Source organism: Petaurus breviceps, unplaced genomic scaffold (assembly GCF_028583685.1).
Source record: "Petaurus breviceps papuanus isolate PSGF00001 unplaced genomic scaffold, PetGlider_PUasm1.0 90515, whole genome shotgun sequence".
In the NCBI taxonomy this organism is placed as follows: domain Eukaryota; kingdom Metazoa; phylum Chordata; class Mammalia; order Diprotodontia; family Petauridae; genus Petaurus; species Petaurus breviceps.
Genome location: NW_027187269.1, coordinates 1,716,565 through 1,739,715, shown reverse-complemented (window position 1 = coordinate 1,739,715; position 23,151 = coordinate 1,716,565). Strand labels below are relative to the sequence as shown.

The 23,151-nt window shown below is 38.3% G+C and overlaps 1 pseudogene; it reads right to left on the bottom strand.

The window, feature by feature from the left end:
- Positions 1 to 4,222: 4,222 nt before the first annotated feature.
- On the bottom strand, positions 4,223 to 6,013 carry LOC138142036 (syntaxin-binding protein 2 pseudogene; annotated as a pseudogene).
- Between the last annotated feature and the right edge of the window lie 17,138 nt (positions 6,014 to 23,151).

The following is a 23,151-nucleotide window of genomic DNA, read 5'->3' as shown; positions in this document are numbered from 1 at the left end:
CTTCTGAAATTGGCCATTACTAATATCAGAAATTCTTTTGGAAACAGTATTACTTAGTAAAGGAATTTTATGAATTTCATCCTCATACTTTTTCCCATGAACTATTTCTGACATTTTTTTTAAGCAATTGGGGTTAAGTAACTTGCTCAAGGTTACATGGCCAGTTATTTCTGGGTGTGGTGCTGAGTATCTAAGCCTGGATTTGAACCCTAGGTCATCCCGACACTGGAGCCAGTGCTCTTACTCACTGAGCCACCTGGCCACCCCTAAGCAATTGGGGTTAAGTAACTTGCTCAAGGTTACATGGCCAGGTGCTTCTGGGTGGGTAATGTGTCTGAGCCCTTATTTCTGACACAAGATCTTCTATTGTGTAGGTCTTTTTAGTTTCTTCAATTAAATAAGAAATTTTGTAAGATGCAAGTTAATACTTTTTGTTGACACGTTTCTCAAAACATTGTTTTTCTTTATTTGAAGATTTTAAAAGTTGTTCAAAATATTCCTTTGCTTTATTGCAATATGTTTGGTAATTAAGGTGACATTTTAGTTTGGCTGGTTTCATGCTCTCCACAGCCAAATACTTCATTATAAATTAAGCAAAGAGTTTTTTCCCATACCATCATTATTAGAAGTAAATCCATATTGCAAAAATGATTCAACATATTTTCTTTTTCTTGTCAATTTAGGTGTACCTGGGAGTGAAGACTCTACCACATTGTCATCAGTATTTTTACCTCTTCTGTCTAAATTTAGCCACTTATTCATAACTGAAAATATTTTTGTCCCAAAATATAAATAAACATTGGTAATAATTTCTCAAATAAATACTAGCTTTAGATTATAAAACTATATTTGTGCTTAATTAAAAAAAATTAAGCACACTTACATACACATATAGCACTGCTGGTGAAGAAAAATTATTAAAGAGCCTTTCCTTGCTGCAATTAAATGCTTATATTTCTGAAAAAAGGAGATAACAGCAATATTTAAAATCAAACATTCTAACACAATACAATCCAAAGATATACTAATTTGATACTTATATGCTGAGGAATGATCGTAGGAAAGTATTAAAAATCTTTATTTTCTGTAATTAAACTATTATATTTCTGCAAGAGCAGAAAACTTTGTAAAAAAGTTGCAATCATAACATGTCTTAATATAACATAACATGGCTTGAATCTGTGCTGAGGTGTTTCTGGCAGCAATAGTTGGCATTGCATGGTGTGATGGCATGCATAGTACAAAGTTTGCAGAACCAAGGCTGCAGTGAAGATGCAGCACAGGCAAACACTGCCAGAAACACCTCAGATTCATTACACATTTGATTTTGAATTAATTTTTGGTCATTCTGCATTCAGAAAACTTTTACTGTTGCCAAATTTTTTGAGACACCCACATTTAGTTATGTGACTCCACAGGTCACGACCCAAAGTTTAAGAAGCAGGGCTACACAGCAGGGCCATCTCCAGTCATCTTGATCTATATTTTCACTGGACCCAGATGACTCTGAGGGGGTATAGGCTCTGGGAATCCCCTTGAATCTTCCCACTTCATCTGTCCTTAGCCTGAGTCCATAAGTCTTCCATTATTACAATTCCCAAATCTTTATCTCTTAACCTAGCCTAGCTCTCCATTGTCCAGATTGTCCCTGTCTATTTCCCATCCTTAATCCTATATCTCCAGGTAGCCTTCAACTACTTCCCACCCTTAATCTCATTCTCTTGGTTCCTGGAGTCTGACCTCAGTCCCATCAAGATCCTCCCTGGATCCCTCTTCACATCATCCCAGACTACTAGACCACCTCTAGATCCCTCCCACAGTCTTTCTGTATATAAGATTCATCTTGCCTCCATGAAGGTGCTCAGATTCAATCTAGCTCAGACTCAGTCTGTTGTCAGAATGTTCTGGCATGCTGGTTAATACAAGTGTCACAAATACTTAGGCTCCTCAAGAGTCTATTATGCCATTATGGCAAATCTTTAATAAACTCTGTTTTACTTTGATTGAGAGAAGGCTTGAGTTGAACTCATTTAGGCAGGACCCCGCAGGTCGTTATTTTGTGGTCCCTGGACCTCTAAATCTAAACCTAAATCTCAACAGCTCCAAAGAAGTATCTGTGTCTGGTGACTTTGCACTGCCCTCCCTCACGTAAATCCAATTCACTTGTATGTCGTGGTATCACCTTCCCAGTGTCATGATTCTCTTCAAGAATGAAGGAAAATTAGGGGCGGCCAGGGGGCTCAGCGAGTAAGAGCACTGGCTCCAGTGTTGGGATGACCTGGGGTTCAAATCTGGGCTCAGATACTTAGCAACACACCCAGAAATAACTGGCCGTGTAACCTTGAGCAAGTTACTTAACCCCGATTGCTTTAAATATATATATATTTAAGTTCATTTAAAAAAAAATTGTTACTAAAAAGAATGAAGGAGAAACAACTGGGGACCGAACTGAATCTGACCAGTTGGGCAACACAGCTCCTTCTTCCCTTCCTTCCCCCCACCCCTCATTCTTTCTTCCTTTCTTCTTTCTCTTCCCTTCCCTTCTCTCTGTCCACATAGAGTATCATAACCTTATCTGCAGGTTCTCTGCCCAAGGAATGTAATTGATTGCTGAAACCTCACAAGATATCTTGGGATTTAAGGGCTAGATTTCTTTCTTAAGGACCATGCCTTAAAGCGAGATCACTCTTGGCTCTCAGTGATTGGCCAAAAATAGGTTCCAGACCAAGCCCCACTGGGTGATTGTTTGGGACCTGATTGGCTCAGAGTGAATGTAAATAGCAATCTTCCCCTCCCAGTTAAGTAACTTGCCCAAGGTTACACGGCCAGTTTTTTGTTTGTTTTTTGTGCTTGTTTTTTGTGTTCGAGGCCCAACCCCGGGTCCTCCCAACTCTGGGGCTGGTGCTCTTATTCACTGTGCCACTTAGCTGCCCCTAGATTGATTTTTTTTTTAAATTAGGTAAAAGAAGACATTTTCTACCTTATTTCTTACCTAGTCTAAATTACTGAATGGGCATTGCCTCAGTCAAACTGAGATCTGTTAAAGACCTTAGCTCAAAAAGGCCAAGGTCTTTAACACAAAAACTAGCCATGTAACCTTGGGCAAGTCACTTAACCCCAATTGCCCTACCTTCCCCCCTCCAAAAAGAAAAAAAAAAGGCTGTCTTTTACTGCATCCAGGGCCATCTCCAGACATCCTCATCTATATCTGGCCACTGGATCCAGATGGCTCTGGAGGGGAAAGTGAGGCTGGTGACTTTGCACAGCCCTCCTTCACTTAAATCCAATTCACTTGTTTGTTGTGGCATCACTTTCCTCATGTCATCATCTCAAAGATGACAATGGAAAATAAACAACATTCTATAGACTAAGGAAACAAAGTTCTAGAGAGGTTAATGATTTTTATCACAGTCGAATAACTAGCTAGTGGCAAAACCAGAGCCAGAACCTAGTCTCCTGAACTCTAAATTAATTGTTCTTTCTGCTATGTCAGCGTCTTCAGAGTGGGTATAATGGGGTAGAAGGTGATACCTCTAGCAGACAAGCAATATGTAATATCATCCACAGGATATTTCTTCAGGAAAAGGACTTTTTTTTGGTACCCCTAGGACCTATCAGAGTGTCATGCATAGCCCCAGTACCCTAGTGGATCTGAACTCTCATCAAGGTGGTATTGATGTGCATAGTAACCCATCCATGCCTGCCCATTCTGCATAGTTCTTGGCTCTGTTTTCTCATAAATTTGCCACATGAGGTTTACTTTACATGCTGATTGTTTAGTAAGTGTTCATTAAAAGAACATGAAATTAAATCATTTAATGAGAATATACTGGTCACTCAGAGTACTTGCCATTCAATTAGATGAAAAATGTTTTATTGATGCCTTCTGGCTTAATATCAGCCATTTCCAGAAATACTCTTACCTCTAATATCTCCCCCCCCCCCCGCCCAAGTCCAGAACTTCCTTTGTATCAACCAAAAATGTTAACAATTGCTTAAACAGTATCTGAGAGAGTGACTTCATCTAATATTATATTCATCATTCTGCCTCTATTAGATTGTGAATTCCATGAAAGCAGGGACTGGTATCTTTTTTTTATCTCTAGAATTCAGCACTATCCCTGGCACATAGAAGACATTTAATAAATGGTAGTTGAGTATGTTTCATTTTCTGTTTTCTAGGACCATTATTGGTTTCTCAGTGACTCAGAATTTACTGATCTTTTTTTTTTTGAGCTTGGGGGTTGATGGGATTTTATTACCTGTTGGGTACAGGGGAAGGGAATGTATCAAGCTTCCCTGGACTCAAGTCAGTGGCATGTCCTCCAGCTTCTGGTCCAGACTCTTGAGGTCATCCATGAACTGAGTGGGAGTGAGGATGTGGGAAGAACCAATGAGCACCTCCACTTTCCTTCGGTGGCCTGGGTCACCTCATAGGCTGCCTGCATCTCAGACGTAGCCATACCACCAGTATGTAAACCAGGAGTCGGGGCCCAGCCCGGGAAGACTCTACTGAAGTTTGGTTCTTGTGCCAGTGACCAAAGTGGGCGCTGACAGCAGTCTGGGAGCTGGAGACAGGGGCAGGGGCAGACACAAAGGGCCACAGTTTTTGGTCCAGTTTGTCCTCCACAGCATCCTCCATCACGTCCTTGATGAAGGGTGTCCAGTGGGATAGTTGGTAGGCTGGCTCCAACCTCTCTTTTCGATCTCCTCTGTTAGGGGCCCGTGGCAAAGGTGACTGTGGCCCCAAGCTGCTCCAGGTTTTGGATGAGGTTTCTATGTGCCTGCACATTGGCACGTTGGGTAAGCTTGGCCAGATTCTCCTCGGTTACTCCATTCTGAAGCAAGATGTGGAGTAGGAAGATACGGATCTTGCCATATGGGGGGACTGAACAGGAACAATTAGCTTCATGGCATCCTTAATCTTCTCCCCTTCTGCATCTGTGCCCAAAGCCAGGTTCTGCTCAATGCTGCACAGCCTCTCCACGGTGCCCTTGAAGTGCTTCATGCAGTCATCAGCCAAGTTCAGCTGCGCTGAGTAACTGTTGAGTTCCTTCTGATATTGCGGCATCATCTTCAGGATGTGGGAGAGGTCTTTTATGTTGACCTTATCTGTAGTCAGCCTCTTGCTCTCACAGAAGGTCTTCAGCAGCTCTGTGACCCTCCTGGACACATCTGCAATGTGCATGTGCCTCAGTTCCACCCACAGCTCATCATACTCATCTAGCAGCACAGACTTCTCCCTGGTCTCATTCAAACCCGTTATTTCATACCTGTAGGTGTCCTGCTGGATGTCCATAAGGTCATAGGCCATGGCCTGGAAAGTGAGCTTATGCAGCAAAGGGGACACAGGGTCTGAGCCCTGATCCACAATCACCAGCTGGGACTGCATCTTCTCAGGGCCCTCCCCCAGGCTGGGATTGTCTGCTTTGAAGGCATTGAGCTTGGTGAGGACAGCATGGGCAAGCTGGGCAGTGTCCTCAGGTCCCCTTTGGTAGTGAATAGCAGGATACTCATGCAGGGTGGCACAGAGTGTAGCAATATGCTGGGCCAAGCTCTCCAGCTGCCGAATCCTTGCACTGGCCCGGAAGGGGCAGTACAACTTATAAGTACTATGGACGGTGTCCAAGGAAAACACCTGGGACTTGAAGCCAAGTGAATCTCCTTCAGCGTCTTCACAGCCTTGGCCAGCCTCGATTGGCCCAGTTCAAGGAGAAGGGGCTCAGGACAGGTGTCTGTGAAGATGTGGGCAGCTTTGTAGGTAAAGTTTCCCTGGAAGTCATTGATCAGAGCCTGGACAGACTTCTCACATGGGCTCAACAGGTAAATGGCTTCCAAGCTGGGAATGGGTTCCCTGCACTTTTTAATGTCCTCCGCAATGGTGATGCCCTCAGCTAGAATGTCTGACATCTTACAGCAGGAAGACAGGATCCACATGCTGGGGCAGTCCATGACAAGGACCTTCCACTCTCCATTCTTCTTGACACTTCGAATAACCCCACTCAGGATCTTCTCCCCCTGGGGCCACTGCTTCCGGGTTATTCTTCCTACCTATGTGATGCTGGATAAGTTTTTCTTTCAGTCTTAGTTGCCTCATCTGTAAAATGAGCACCAGTTTTACAAGGCTGTTTGAAGACCAAATGTAATGTATGTGAAACACTTTGCCAATCTCAAATCATTATACAAATGTTAGCTATAATTAATCTCTAAATTCCTCATATTTGTGTGCAGAATATCATACTTCATTGCATTAATAAAACATGATTTGTTCAGCCATTTCTCCATTGACAGATGTCTACTTTGTTACCAGGTCTTTTCATTTACAAAGACAGAAAAATGCTGCTATGATAAATACTTTGGAATATGTTGGACTTTTGTTTCTGTCTTTCACTTTCTTGGGGGTATATGACCACTAGTGAAATTGTTAGGTCTATAAATTATAAGGATAATTTAGTTGCTTTTTTCTGCATAATTCCAAATTGATATCCATAATTATTGACTCAATTTATACCTCCCATAACAACGAACTGTTACAGACTTTTATTCTACATATCATTCAGAGAATATACGTAGTTCCTGGTTTTGCAGGAAGCTTAAAAACTATCCAACATTTTCATGTGATATAGAATTCAATGTTCCTTCCAATTTCCTACTTATACAGTAGCCTGTAATTTTATAACACATTCAGATTTACAATCTGCTTTCCTTACAACAGCACTAGGAAGTAGTTTCTAGAAGTATTAATAACCCATTTTACAGAAGGAGAAATTGAGTTTCAGTGAAGTTGAATGATTTCCTTAGCACAACTGATGGAAAAAGGGTATTAGAGCAACAAGACGTTAATTGTGGGAAAAAAAAAAGTCAGTTGTGAAAATTGAGTGAACTCCATGGACTCCATCTTGTGATTCAGTTCTGGAGCTAGCTCAGTTCTTTTTCCATTCAATTATGGGTCTAGTCCAACTTCTGCCTTGTGAGAAAATGTCATTCAACTATGTAAATTGGGTGCAAACCTTATTTTATTGTTTGAACCTAGCCCTGCATGACTGGGGAGCTGGATCACCTCAACCTGTTGTTTAGAGACCTTTAACCAAGGATCTAGGTTATGCTGACCAGAAACCCAGTCAGATCCTAAGACTGATGCAAAGAGTTTTCCTACGATTATCCATCTCAAGCAATCCCTGTGTCTTACCTGAAAACTGGCCCCATACTGATCAATCAGTTCCATATTCCTTTGATTGTTCAAAGACACTTAAGGGAAGGAAGACACCTCTTTTTCTTTTTCTTTTTTAATTTCAGGGAATTGTACCTGTTCGCTCACCCCCTCTCAATTTGGAAAGTCCCTAATCTTTCCTCCAATTAGAAATCAGATTATCTAATATTATATTGTTTCCTTTTAATTAATTGGTCTTATTTGATTAATTGTTTTTAATGTATAAAAATCTGCCTCCCCCTATATGCAGAGTCTAGCCCTAAACTGAAGAAGGGGTCTGGTGCCAATTTGTTGGACAATTGGCATGCATGTCTTAATAAATTGATATGCTTGGAAGTTCAAAGCTTTGTTTCCTCTGTCATTTCATCTTTTACCTGCCATATGACATAACTAGTTTGTATAGGAACTTGAAAGTGAATCCTGTCCTATTCTGACTCTAGATGTAGTTTTCTGTCTCCTGTACCTCAACCCTTCTTTCCAAACTTGTATATGAACAAGACAATTATAATTCATGAGGAAGAATGGAATAAAGACCAAGGCAAAGCAAAACCTTAGGAAAATAGGGTAGAAAATGAAGGGTGTATTCCCCACATTTTCTGCATGCCTGCAAAACTCCCATGTATGACCTTGTCAGTCACAGTGAAAAATGCTCAGTCACCCACTTGCTTTCTTGTTCACTGCTGTCAAAATGGAGTTGTTTCTTCCTTTTGCTGCTGCAGCCTGTTCTAACCCCTCCTTCTCTCTTTAGTTGAGAATTTATTAAGCATTTTTCACTGGTTGCCAATGAGATTTAACCCTTTCAAATGAAAACCTCTCTTTGGTAGGGAGGTCCTTTTTAGCAAATTGCTTTATTTGAAAATAAAGTGTTTTATTCTTTTCTCACTTATCACAAGCACTGAAAAAGATTTGGATTTATTTATCTACTTCACTATCTGCTGGTGGCTCAAAAAACCCAATGATAGAAGTCCATAAAGCTGTGCATAGAGGCTTCATTCTTCTTGTGTATTTTTGCTTGAATATTTATATATCTTCTTTAATGGAAATGATGTTAACATTTCATTTTGCCATGGCTTTTTTTTCATTACGGTGGATCTCATGTATATTGTATCTCTCTGCCCTCATACATTGCTATTCAGCAGAGCGTTCTCAGAGCTCCCTTTGGGAAGCAAAAAGAATTTCTAGAAAATGAAAGTATAGGACATCCAATGTAAATTCTTCTTGTCAAATATAGTTATTTGCTATATCTACTTCTTACTTAAGCTTTACAGCCATCTCAGTTAAAAATAAAAAGCTATTAACATATCCCTACTTTTTTGGTGGAGAACTATTCTTATGACTGCTTATAGCTCACGTTGATATATGACTGAGATATAGTTTTCAGGTGCTTTACATACATCATACTGTAGCAAAGTTTTAAAGCCTTTGAAAGAGTTAGGGGCCACACGTGTATGAAAGGACTGCTAGGTAATGCATTAGTTAGAGCACTAGGCTTGGAATCAGGAAGACTCCTCTTCATGAGTCCAAATTTGGACTCAGATGCTTACTAGCTGTGTGACCCTGGACAAGTCACTTAATTCTGTTTGACTTAGTTCCTCCTCTGTAAAATTGACTGGAGAAGGAAATGGCAAATCATTCCAGCCCCTTTGCCAAGAAAGCCCCAAATAGGATCATGAAGATTTGGATATAACTGAAATGAGTCAATAGTAACACATATGAAAAATCAGGAATGTAGCTAGGTATAAGGAAGTTATGACCTCTCCTCTTGGGGTTGGTATTGTTCCTGTCTCTTTTCCTTCTTCCAAGTAATATAAGATTATCAACTTAGAGCTTTAAAGGACCAAAGATGTCACACTTGTGTGCAGGATGTAATTAGGAAACTGGTAGACTCCCAAGAGACTTTGGTGGTTTTGGGGAAGAGTAGTCTTTAAAGGAAGCTGAGTGTGGACATTAAACTCCATGAACTTAAGTATAGGGACTTTCTGTTCACCAGTCAGAATGAGGCCTCTGATAGAGAGGTAGTCCTCAGTGACCAGGAAGTAGAGGTGAAAAAAAGAGACAAATTCAAGCCTGAGAATGCTAATTATCTGTGCTAGCTGTGCCTCTGTGTTCCAGATTGACTTAGAATCAAGAGTCTCTTTCCAGAGAAGAACATGCATTCTAAGCAAGGCGTGAAGACAGAGAAATCATTTCTTACAGGAGAAAGTCACTGTAGGATTTTTCTTTTGGTCTGATGATTGGGTACATAAGGGCTTTTGTCTTACTGGAAAGTTATCACAGAAAAGCCTCTAGGCTTTAGACTAAAAGGTAGAGTCTGCTCCTCCTCTTACAAGGAAGGAGAATTCGTCTGAAGCTAGAAGCTGAAAGCAGAGAAAAACTCCACATTCTCAGGCCCAGTGGAGCCATACCTGGCACCAATGAGTAGCCACCACATGAGCAGTGGAGGAATGTTGAATAGTGACCATGTGAGGCTGGTAGGGAGCAATGCCCAGCAGGTATTAAACATCCAATGTAGACTCCACACCATGTGAGACCATCAGGAGGGGAGAGATCCAGAAGGAGCAGAATGATGACACCGCCAGAAGACTGAAGTTCCATAACATCAAAGGCACTAGTTATCCTTTAATGTGTATGCCACAGCCACATGTATTGTTCAAATGTGTTAGCCTACAGGAAAATGTACCTAGGTTTGTGGATAAAATATTTCATCGTTGCTTGTCTTACTGTAATGGCAAACACCCCAACATACACAGGATGGCTGCTAGCACAGGTTCTTTGATCTGCTTTTCTAAAGGAAAGTCACTCAAAAAAAAGGTTAACAATCTTATTTTAATCAAACATATATCACTCACTTAGTTCAGGAGAAAAAGTCAGCAGCCCAAACTTCAGACAATACAAACAGAAATTACAAGCAGACAAAAAATACAGACAGAAAATAACACAATTCAACAGACCAATAGACAGGACTTTTAGCTGTCTGACCATTACATAAACATAGTTACCACAGAAAGAAGCATCAACATTTGGATTTTCAAAGGGGTGGGGGAGGTGTTCAATGGCTACCCAGAGTCTCATCTGGCCAAATCACAAAATTCTTCCCATAAGTGAGCCCCAAAGCAAAACCTCATCTCAGAGTATACATACATAATATATACATACATACACACACAATGTGTATATACACACACATATCTCCTTTGTCACCCACTGCCTAATTACAAAGTATCAAAAGGTGTGGGCCTTCCTGAAAAACATGCCTCTCCTAAGCAAACTTCTCTTGTTAAGCTCCAAATGAGGCCCTTTAAGGCACAGGGAAGATCTTCAGATTCTCTTACCATTACACTTACTATGCTATTTCATTACATACCTTTGCTTTGAGTTAACTGCATCTGCTCACTGATCAGAGGAAGGAAACACATGGGTGAGAGTTTTTGAGCTATGATTTCTAGTGAATGCACTCAAGATACATCAACTATCTTGATCTTTAGGTAGTTTTGATTTGGGGATACCTGGTACAAATTGGAGAATGGCTATATGGGACGTATACCTTTTGTTCAATACAAAAAGTTTTTGAGGTAGGTAGTGAGGTTCTTATGGCAGATGAGAAAACTGAAACTCAGAGAATTTAAGAGACTTAAGTTCAATATAGTGGCAGAGATGGGACTGAAGTGGGCCTTTTGACTTTCTGTAAAAGACCACGCCTAATTCATTTCTGAGGTACAAGGGAGTGTCTGGAAAATAAAACTGCAGTTATCAAATGGTAGTTCTAGTGGATTGGTTAGAGAGTTGTTAAGAAACAGTATAATGAAGGTGTGGCTATTATAAACCATATTTTGATGCATAAGGTGGAGGTACCTTAAATGTTTTATAGGGTGTAGGATGGTTTCATAACAACCACAATGATACCTTCACTGTTAGCAAAAAGTTCTGTGGTAAAATAGGACATTGAAGAGTTAAACTCACTTACTCTATCTAGGTTTCAGGGTCATAAAAAAAACAAAATATCTTGAGATTTTGAAACACTTAGTAATATTGTTCCAGAGTAAATGGGCTTGTTGACGGGTAGAAACATCTTCAAAGATCTGGAGGCCTTGATTCTATAGGGAGTTATTTACATTACAACCAAATAACCTTGAAATATCGTGAAACCCCACTATAATACTGTTGGGCTAATCAATACTATATGGCTAATATCCTTTTGTAACATGCCTATGAAACTAACTGTATCCTGTAATGATGGATACACACTACCACTGTGTTTTTGTGGGAACAAGTCACAATGTTAACTGTGTTCAGTGATTTTTCAGTTTTGTCTGACTCTGTAACCCATTTGGGGCATTCTTGGCAAAGATCCTGGAGTTTTTTGCCACTTCCTTCTCCAGCTCATTTTACAAATGAGGAAACTGAGGCAAACATGAGTAAGTGATTTGGCCAAGGTCACACAGCTAGTAAGTGTCTGAGACCAGATTTGAATTCAGGTCCTCCTGGCTCCAGGACTGGCCCTCTATCTACCATGCCACCTAGTTGTTTCATGTAGTATGCGTATATTAAGTTTGTTTAAAGTAAGGCATACATTGAAAGGAAATACTTTAAAATATGTTGATTTGCAAAAACAAACCATTCTGGCCACAAAATCTCAGAGCAATGAAAAAAAAATGAGTGAACCTGGGGTTTTGTAATGATCATAAAGATGATAATTTCTTTTATCAAACCTTTATCAGGTCTGCCATTGGAGAATCATGAACTAAATAATTAAAAGCCACTAGACAAACTCTTACAGGCAAGTCCATTTTCTTTTCTTTTTTTTTCCCATAATTTTATTTTAGACACAAATGCCAGAACACAAATATAGTTTATTCTATACATATATCTATTTGAAACAAAAGCATATCATAATCTTAAATACTGGAGCTTAAATACAAAATTAGAAAGAAAAAAAAGCATGTCATGTGCATCACAGAATATGAGAGGATTCAAAATATGTAACATTACATTTTCATTTCAAGTAAGCCTATATATGGGCGACTAGGTGGTGCAGCGGATAAAGCCCCAGCCCTGGAGTCAGGAAGACCTGAGTTCAAATCCGGACTCAGATACTTTACACTTACTAGCTGTGTGACCTTGGGCAAGTTACTTACCCCCAATTGCTCTGCCTTCCCACCTGCATAAAAAAAAGAAAGAAAGAAAGCCTATATAATAAATAATACTTGTTGTGTTGAGAATTGTCCATCTTTTCTCTGATTCCTTGTGAGTTTTCTTTTGTTCTCTGCTGTACACTTTTTTACTTTGTTCTTTTTTCCCTCCCTCCAGAAGGCTACGATAAAGTTTAGATAGGCTTCTCCATAGCTACAGATTATATATATATATATATATATGCATATATATATATATATAAACATATACATATATAGACTTATACTATCCCAAACCTATTCAACTCCTAATCTTTGTTTTTTATGTGTGATTATATATATATATAATTCCTTTTCTTTATGCTTTGTTGTTGTAGATATTTTTCTCTTCTCTGTCTACCAAAGAGCAATCCCCTTTAGCAAAGAATAGAAAAGAAAGTAAAAAAAAGAGTTCTTCAAAACCACTCAATACATTGAAAAAAAACTTGACATTGTATAGTGTTCCACCCAATAGTCTTTTCCACCTGTGCAAAGAAAGGAAAGGAGTGCCTTCTCATGACTCTTCTTGGGAGACAAGCTTGGTTATTATATTTAAATATAAATTATAATATAATGTGTTATAATTATATATTATAATTTCAAAGCATTCGATTTTCAATTATTTTGTTGTTGTTGATGTTCTTATTTGCATTGTTGCAGCCATTGTGCATATTTTTTCCTGGTTGGGCTTACTTTGCTTTTGGTTTACGTAAGTTATATCAGCTCACATAAATTGTCTCATGCTTCTCTATGGTCATCAAGTCAATTGTTTCTTACATTTCAGTCACATTCATGCACAAGAATTTATTTAGCTATTCCCTGGTTGATGAGCACCCAGTTTTGTTTCTAATTATCAGTAAGAACAAAAAGTCAGGATAGGACAGCTTATTTTAAATGTCACTGGGCATCAATTGAAATCTGAACAGTTTATCTACAAGTCACCCAATGTGGTCAATTCAGAAAACTAAGGATTTTTTTCTTTTTTAACATCTATTGTGTAAATAAATGTAAGTAAAATGAATATATTTAAATTTTTGCTTTCACAGGATCATATAGGCATGGACTTCACAAAATATAACTTTTCTTTTTTAGACTCACTCAGCATTTAGATAGTTTCACTTCTCCTTTTAGAGACAGAGATTTAAATGCTAACTCTGATTTCATTCAATAATGAATTGGAGACAATTGAGAACAAACTTATTCAATTCATTCCATCATGCATTTATTAAAAGCCTACTTTGTAATCTGTCACATGGATCAGTTTTACTTTAATAATAATAATACCTTGCTTTTGTATAATGCACTGTTTTTCAAACTGTGCTCTCTGGAACTCTGGTGATCTGTGGGATGCCAATGAGGAGTTCCATGATTCAGTGTTCATAATAATTATGTGGGGACAGAAGAAGGTAGAACGTTCTCTGTTTCTCAGGTCTGAGGAAGGGAGAGAATAGGTAAGGCAGGGTTCACAGGAAGTATAGGAAGGATTGTAATGCAGTTAAAGCAAAAGGGTGGGCAGTACTTAAAAACATTAATTCTACAAGAACAAAGGAAAATATGGTGGTGAGAATGTTTGTGAACCACTAAAGGTTGATGGTTTTGAGGAAGTATCTAATCCTGCTAAACATTCTTTTTGCCTGATGATACATATTTGTTACAAGAATTTTTCTTTTTTTGTTCAAAGGAGTGGGGAGAGGAAATAATAAAGAGAGAAAATGCATGCTTTCTAGTTGAAAAAACCCCCCCAACAACCCTAAAAGAGTTGTTTATTTAAATTATACTTATGGCGCTAGAGTACTTTAACACTATTCTATACTGCCATGAAATGTGGTCCCTAGAAACGGTGCCAAGCTAGGCTCTCTCCCCATCTGTGAAACACAAGTATTCTTAAGCATGCTAGGATTCATTAGTCAGTCCTTTTTATTTACTCCACACAATTTCACTCCTTGTTCTTTGCCCAACATTATAAACAACCATTTTGTTCCTCCAGTTTTGTTTATGAGATACTCCTCTTTTCATCAGGATGTCTTTCTGTAACTTGGAAGGAATCCCAGAAGGCCATGCTCTGTATATGATAACATTGCTACTGGAACTACAACCTCCATGGATGTAATTATTGTTTTTCCATATGGTCACCTTCAGGTAGAAAAGTGAGATAAAAAGGAAGTACTAGATAGCCTGGGGACCTTGGTTTTTAAGATCTTTCCCACCATCTATATCTTAAAGGAATTAGGACTGTGGTATTTTTTGCCCCTGGGATTTTGTAAGGAAAAAAAAATGTTCACAGTGGATATTTGAAAATTTCATCTATTTTTTTGGTTGTAACTTTATTTTTTAGAAATTTATCATTTTGAACTTAAATATAAAAGACCAAAAAAAAAACCCCATTTCTATGCACACAGCACAACAAAAAACAAGGATTCATTATAAAACCACGAATTTCCATTTCATATTGTTGACTTTTTTTTAGACTATGTAATAAAATACTGCATATTATTTTCAAAGCTACCCTGCTTTTCTCGTTCCTTCTAAATTTTCTTCTGTTCTATGCTGGGCAGGTCTTATTCTTTTTCTCCCTCCCTCCCCACCTCACCCTAGAGAAGGTTATCATTAGACACAAATATGTGTGGATGTGTGTATACATGCATATATATGTGTATACACACATATTTGCATATAAACATATATAAAACTTTACTATACATACTTCTATTTATCAGTTTTCTCTGTAAGTGGATAGCGTTTTCCTTCATGCACCAACACATGATGTCACGTGTGGCGACATACAAAGCCACACAGCAACACACCGACATGCTACATCACACATGGTGACATGCAGAGCCACATGACATCATGTGATGACATGCACGATGTCGCACTGGTGACATGTGATATCATGCGGGTTGATGACATAAAATGCGATGCCATGCTTGGTCACATATGATGTCATTCATGATAACATGTGACACTCGATATCATATGTGGCAATGACACACGACATGTGACATCATGCAATGATGTGCGATTCCATGCTCGGCGACACACAGCATGTGATGACATGTGACACCATGTGATGACACCCCCTTACTTTCCTGTAGGGTAAGATACCCAATTGAGCGTGTATGTTATTCCCTCCTTAAGCCAAATCCAACGAGAGGAAGGTTGACTTTCACCTCCCTTCTCTTCCCCTCCATTGTAACAGTTTTCTCTTGCCTCTTTTATGTGAGATAATTTACCCTATTCTATCACTCCCTTTCTCCTTCTCCCAATATATTCCTCTTAATTTCATTTTTTAGATATCATCCCTTAATATTCAATTGACCCTGTGCCCTCTGTCTATATATACATATACGTATATACATATCTATACACACCTATACATACATATAGATGTATATATACATACATATATACACATATACATGCACACACATTTATATATTTACAGACATAAAAATAAATATATATACATATATATTTATATTCCTAAAGGGAGAAATCTTAAGAAAATTGGAAGAACATGGAACATATTACCTATCAGACTTGTGAATAAAAGACAATTTCTGAATAAAGAAGAGATAGAGAGCATTGTCGGGTATACTGAGTGTATTCCCTGTCCTATTCCCATGCCCACCCCCCAAGTCAGTTGTTAAAGGTTTCCAGCATACCACTTTCCCTGAGCCTCAATTTGAATATCTATAAAATTTAAAAATTCCTCCCCCCCCCAAAAAAAAGGGAGGAGGGATTGGATTGGATGACCTGTAAGACCTCTTCCAATTTTAAATTTATGATCCTATATCCTAGTTTTTCATTCTCTTACAAAATTGTTAAAGTGCTTGCTTACATTAATTCCCTGGTATTCTTTGTTCTTCATGTTATTACATTTTAATGGATACATAATCCCATCTGTGCAGCAATTCCATACCTACCTCTCACCCAGGGATATAGATTACAGCCTCACATCTCATTCTGTATTGTTCATGTAGGTTCTCCCATAGATTCTTCAAAAATAACTTACCCAATAGGTTGGAGGCTTACCTTTATGTCTTTTCACTTTTTGTGCATACAATTGTAACACCTTGACTGTCCTTTGTTCTTGTTAGGAAATCCTCCCACCTCCTTTTCTAATCATGCACTTCCTGCCTGATATTCCTTAAGCCACTTCTTAAGCTTAGGTCTTTAGTGGAAATATGTTACAACCTATTTACCTGAAGGTTCTCCTACAGTTAGAAGAGATAATAAGCTCATTGTCATTCCTCTTCCTCTGTTTTTTTTTCATGCTAAAAGTGACCTGTTCTCAAAGAAAGCTCATGTTATTTTCCCTGGACACCTCCAGGACAATTTTAGATTGGCCTAGCCCTATTTTCTGGACAAAGATAATAGGCGCAAGTTACAATTTCAGACTTTTAGAGGTCATTAAGTGCAAAGAATTTAGAACCTTTTTGAGGCCCTTGAGTGCAAAGAATTTAGCTCAGAGAGACTGAGAGATCATCCAGTCCAACTCTCTTACAAATGAGGTACCAGAGAGGAAAAATAACTTGCCAGTGGTTGCGCAGGTACTAAGTAGCAGGGCTAGGAGTCAAACACAGGAGTGTTTGACTAGGAGTCCTAGTCTCTAAATTCCAATGCCCTTTCCTTTACACCAAAGGTATCAAATAGGCAGTTCACAACACTCCTGAGTGCTCCAGAACCAGATTAAAATATAACTGAGAAATATTTAACAAAATAAAAAAATATATAATAAAATACAGAAAATGTTAATATGTGGTTTTCTAGGTCAAGAATCCTTATATGATTTAGTAGTCACCATTTCTATTTGAGTTTGACATCAATGCTTTACATAAAGAGTGTTTAAGCTGGTGTCTACTGACCCCCTACCTCCCAAAGGAATCTTTTAGATAGATATCAGGGTGCATGAAACTGAATGGGGGAAAATTACATTTTTCATTAACCTCTAACTGAAATTTAGCATTTCCTCCAATTATACATTAAAAAGTAAAAAAAAAACACAAACCAACTTTTTTTTTTTGCTTTTTGGAGAGGGGAAGTCAGGGCAATTGGGGTTAAGTGACTTGCTCAAGGTCACATAGCTAGTTTTTGTGTTAAGTGTCTGAGGCCAGATTTGAATTCATGTCCTCCTGACTCTAGGGCTGGTGCTCTATTTAGTGTGCCACCCCTAAGCATTATTCTGAAAGAGAATCTACCTTCACCAGATTGCCAAAGGGGTCCACAACACCAAAAAGCTTAAAAAACCCTTATCTCTTCTCTGCTGCTTCAATCACAATCTTTTACTCAACAACTATGTAACCAAACTACTCCTAGGGAGACCATCATATTATTATACTATAGAACATAATCCCAAAGGTACAGAGGTTACCAAGACAATCCTCCCCACTCCTTTAAGTCTTGTTTCCTGCTTTCAAGGAGTTTCTAATCTTGTTGTAAAGAAAGTATATGAATGATGATCAATATGTTCTCATGATGTACCCGAAATGAACATGCTGTTAGAAATTGAGGCCCAATAATCACAAAGTATCAAAAATATGTCAACAAAAATCTTGGTATGGAAAGAAAAAGTGTCTGTTGGCAAAAGAGACATATTCTTTGGAGAATTCACAATGTGCACCATAGGAGCTGTCTAGGTAAATATATCCTGTTTATTCAGAAGTGAAACCAGCTTCTTGCCCTCTTCTTTTGTCTTTGCTGAAGGTCAAATACCCAAGTAACTGACTCACACTGATAGGGATACAAACAAAACCCTGAATCCTTGTTCATTGGACTGTTTGAGCATTGTCGATTCCAAGCAAGCCGAAGAAAACTTATTGAGCCCACTATTAGGCAATATGTGTATATATGTGTGTGTGTGTGTGTTTATGAATGTTGCTTTGGTGTAAGGAGGGGAAAGAAGTGGTGTCACAGAGAAGGCAGTATATAAGAAATTAAAAAACAGTTCCTTCCCTGCAAAAAGTTAGAATCTAGCTGGGGTGATGCGACTCCCATGTAATTATTTGAAAACAATTTCATATCTTATTCTTATGGATCCCTAGTCACTCTTTCACTAAAAACCTTCAAGGTCTCTTACAAAAATGAAATGATGTATAAACCTCTTAGCCTGACCTACTACAGACGTTGATTGATCTTTTCAGGTTTTCTTCATCCTATTCCTCTTTATGTACTTCCAGTATTAGTCAAGCTGAATGAATATTACTCAGTTTCACTCTCTTTCCTGTCTCTCTTCACTACAGTCTACTTCACTGTAGGCCATGTCCCATGGCTGAAACACATTCCCTTCAATATCTCCCCTTACTGAACTTCTCCTTATCAGGTTTTATCTCCTGCATTAAATCTCCTCTGATATTCCAGATGAAAACAACTTTCTTTTCTTGAGTTTTTCATATCACTTTGCCCAGAACTCTCCTTTGCATTTAACTGAACTTAATCATATCATATTTATTCATATGCTGTCTTAACTTTGATATTCTATTATTAACTCCTTGAAGGAAGTTATTGTTATTTTTTAATCGCTACATCCCACCAGCTAACATAGTACCTTGCACATAGTTACTTAGAAAATACTTATGGAATTTTTTTTGTGTATAGATCACTGTTCTAGTTGTTAGAGAATATACAGATTAAACTCTGAGACAGAATCCCTGCGCTCATGAAGTTTACATTCAAGTAGAAGTAGATGGCATAAATACAGATAACAATAATATAATAATCCAAGATAAATGTGTAAGTGAAATGGAAGCAAATGCTATGAGCCTTATTGAGTCAAGAAAGTCTTCATGGAATCAGTGGCATTAGAATTTGGTTTTAAAGGATGGGTAGGAATTCAATAGCTAGTGCATATAGGAAAGATCATTCCAGGAATAAGTATGAACAAAGATATAAATGGAAAAACAATATGGAGTGGGTATGGGGCTGATATGTAATATAGTTTGAGTAAAAGATATTCAGATAGAGCAATGGATACGTGGAATGAGGGAGGGGGGTTATGAGATAAGGCCAGATTATAGAGATCTATATTGTTTGGACTTTACATGATATGAAACAGGAAGCCATTGAATGGTTAAAAGAGTGGAGGAGTAGTGTGATCAGATTTATGCACCAGGAAGCTGTCTGGCAGTATCATACAGGATACATTGGAAGGAGGAGAAGGATGATAATAGGTTCAAATTGGGGTCTCAAATTGAGTTCATGTTAAAGGTGAGTATTTCCTTCCCAACAAAATATTGTTAATCTCTTACATATCTAATATTAAGAAGGACCTGTTAGAACCACTAGAATGCTAGTATATAGAAAATTATTTTTATATATGTCCTTTTCAAATATTTATTAAGCACCACTGAGGCATGAAAATTAAGGTAAGTCTGGTCTGTATGGCTATTTACTTTTTGGCAGTAACCATGCTCCAATCTACATTCTGACTTGTTTATGAAATCTTTGTAATTTTTTTTGTTTTTTTTTTGTTTATATGTGAGGTTTTTAAATGTTCCAACACGTGGTCAATTTTTATAATTCTAATTTTGTATAGGTAAAAAACATGAAAACATCTTTCTGTTCCTGTTTAATCATTATAAGTCTATGATATCTAACTTTTCTAAAGTTCTATTTAGGTCCTTAACTTTTTATTTCTTTATCTAATTTTTTGTTAGATTTGTCTACAACTGAAAGGGTACATTGAGGTCTACTATAAATCGTTTAGCTCTCTACTTCTTGCAAATCATTTGACTTTTCCTTGAAGTATTTAGAACTATGCTATTTTTGTTGTTCAGTCATGCCTCACTCTTCATGATCTTGAATGGGATTTTCTTGGCAAAGATATTGGAATGGTTTGCCATTTCCTTCTCTAGTGCGTTAAAGCTCATAGAGGTTAAATGACTTGCCCAGAATCTCACAGGTAGCATTTGAAGCCAGATTTGAAATCAGGTCTTCCTGACCCCAGGTCCAGCATTCTATCCACTGAACCACCTATATACTATTTGGTACATATTTATTAAGTATAGCTATTTGTCACTTATCTAAAGTGTTTTAAGCATAATGTAGTCCCCCTACTTACTTTTTGTATTATTTCTATTTTTACCGTGTTTCCCCGATAATAAGACCTATCCCGAAAATAAGCCCTCCCCTTACTGTGTAAGATTCCTCTAAAATAAGCCCTCCCCCGAAAATAAGCCCTATTGAGATTGCTACTGTAGTGAAGGTGATCCCCTGCACTACATGCTACATTACGGTACCCTCTGTATGCACCGTCCCTCCCCCCCCGGGTGAAACGCATGCTGCGCTCCGAGCTGCATCCAATCAGAGCTGCAGCAGTGAGCGCGTCATCCTGTTCTTTATTGAATTCATTATTGAATAAAGGTACATTTTTTTGTTCACATTTACCTGTTTATTAAAATTGCTGTCAATGTTCATTAAAATAAGACCTCCCCTGAAAATAAGCCCTCTGGTGTTTTTCTGTCCAAAAAAATAATAAGACAGTGTCTTATTATCGGGGAAACACGGTATTCTTGCCTGGTCTAAAATAATGATTACTACTCCAGCTTTTTTTGAGTTTACCTAAAGCACACTAGATTTTGCACCAGCCCCTTATTTTAACTGTCTGAATATTTATTCTACAAGTATGTTTATTGTGTAGGGGCCATCTGTAGGGTTATTGATTCAGTTATTTCACCTCACTTAAAGTAAGTGACTAGATACTACCTTAACAAGTGATAACTTAAATAGGTGAAAAGATGTCTTATTAAATCAGTCACAGACTTCATGTGTGAAAAGTACTTGAAAGCCATTGGATAAACCAATATGTCATTGTCAGCAAGTATGTTATAACTGATTGAGAGACTTATCCCCTCCCCCTCCCTCAACTCACTATGCTTTGGAGTTGGAGTTGGAACTTCTTTTTTTTTACTTTTTGGAGGGTAATTGGGGTTAAGCGACTTGCCCAAGGTCACATGGCTAGTTTTTGTGTTAAGTACCTGGATTTGAACTCAGGTCCTCCTGACTCCAGTGCCAGTGCTCTATTCACTGTTCCACCTAGCTGCCCCAAGGAGTTGGAACTTCTAATTTGAACCAGGAGCTAGTTAAGAAATTTGGAGTGAAAGCAAATCAACAGAGAACGTTCTAGCCAAATCTCTGTGAAAGAATTAATTGGATATGCTTGGGGAAGATTTAGAATTTTTCATCAGAATCCTAGCAGTGTCCCTAGGACAGTAATTGTTGGCAGTAGTATATGCATTGGGAACTAATAATAGACTGGATACAATGTTCTCATTGTATATTTGAGACTTAATCAGGAGGCTCATAAAAAATTATACCATGCCTAAGAGGAATTTCATTAGTACCTCACAAGGGGAAGTATAAGACTCCCAGGACCTGGAAGCTGTGATTTACCCTTTGTCACATATGTTCTCAAAGCTCTGGCCATTTCCTCCTGAAATCTGTATGTACTAGAAGAGTAGGTCACAGATTTTTGGAAAGATGTTTTGTACCAACAGTTCTTACTGTGCTAATTTATTAAATATCCCTTTCTAAAAGCAGAGTCTGCTGACTCTGATATCAAACAATAAGGGGTAGGGGTACATAAGCTATAGCATTAGAGAACCACCCCAACTTTTCAGGGTAGACCCCTGAGGGTAGCAGCTGAGTTCTGGGGACCCAGTCTAGAAGTGTGAATAGATATTGGAAGAGAAATTCCAGAGCATTTGCTATATATTTGCAAAGAACATATCTCTAGCCATCCTGGTTTATATCTTGTCACTGGACCCAGATGACTCCAGAGGTGAAAGTGAAGCTGGTGACCTTTCACAACCCTCCCTCATTTAAATCCAGTTCCCTTGCATGTCATGGACCCATCTTTCTGATGTCATGGTACTCTTCAAGAACAAAGGACAAACAACAACAGTAGCAGCAACTACAACAACATTTTTGGATTCTTGAATTCTAACCTATTTTGATGTCCTCTTTCATTTTATTAGTGAGTTAATTGAATTCATATTCACAGTTATGATTATTAATTTTTTATTACTTCCAGCCTTTTAGTCTCCTCTTCATATTTTTCTGATATTGCAGTTGATTTTTTTTTTAAATTACCTTTACATGTCTTCTTTCTCCCTCTTGGGGTATGGGGTATTCAGGGAGGAGTAGAACCACTGTATGAGGGCTTGCTAAGCCCTTTGATGTCCACCTCTCACCCAACTCTTACCTGTAGCATGCAAGTCCAGATATCACCCATTGCCCACTATTTTACCCCAATATCATGATGTACTTGGTCCTCTTTGAAAACAAAGAATCTATAACTTTCCCTCTTAAACCCTTCTCTCTCTCCCTGTCCCTCCCTACTTGTCTTTTGAGTTTGATGTATTTCTACACCAAACTCTGTCGTGTGTGTGTGTGTGTGTGTGTGTGTGTGTGTGTGAGAGAGAGAGAGAGAGAGAGAGAGAGAGCTCTCACATTTTTAGTTCACTGGGAAAAATCTCCTTGAATTCATGGTACTTTCAAGTTCAGGGGAAGGCTGTGGGTGTCAGGAAAGTTGGCTTTTCTTATCAGCAAAGAAGGCAGATTGCCACTAGAGTTTTGGCACTTCTTAGTCTAACAAATTACCCTATAAGCATAATGCTTCTTCTAGTTCCTCTTATGAGTCCCACCCACTACAACACTTTTTTGCTGTAAGTTAATATACAAATGATCATATAAGAAAAGTGGCAGAGTCAGTTTTACAATCCAATTTAAAACAACCACAACTGAAGGATTTAAATCTGCGTGGCAGGGCTGGAA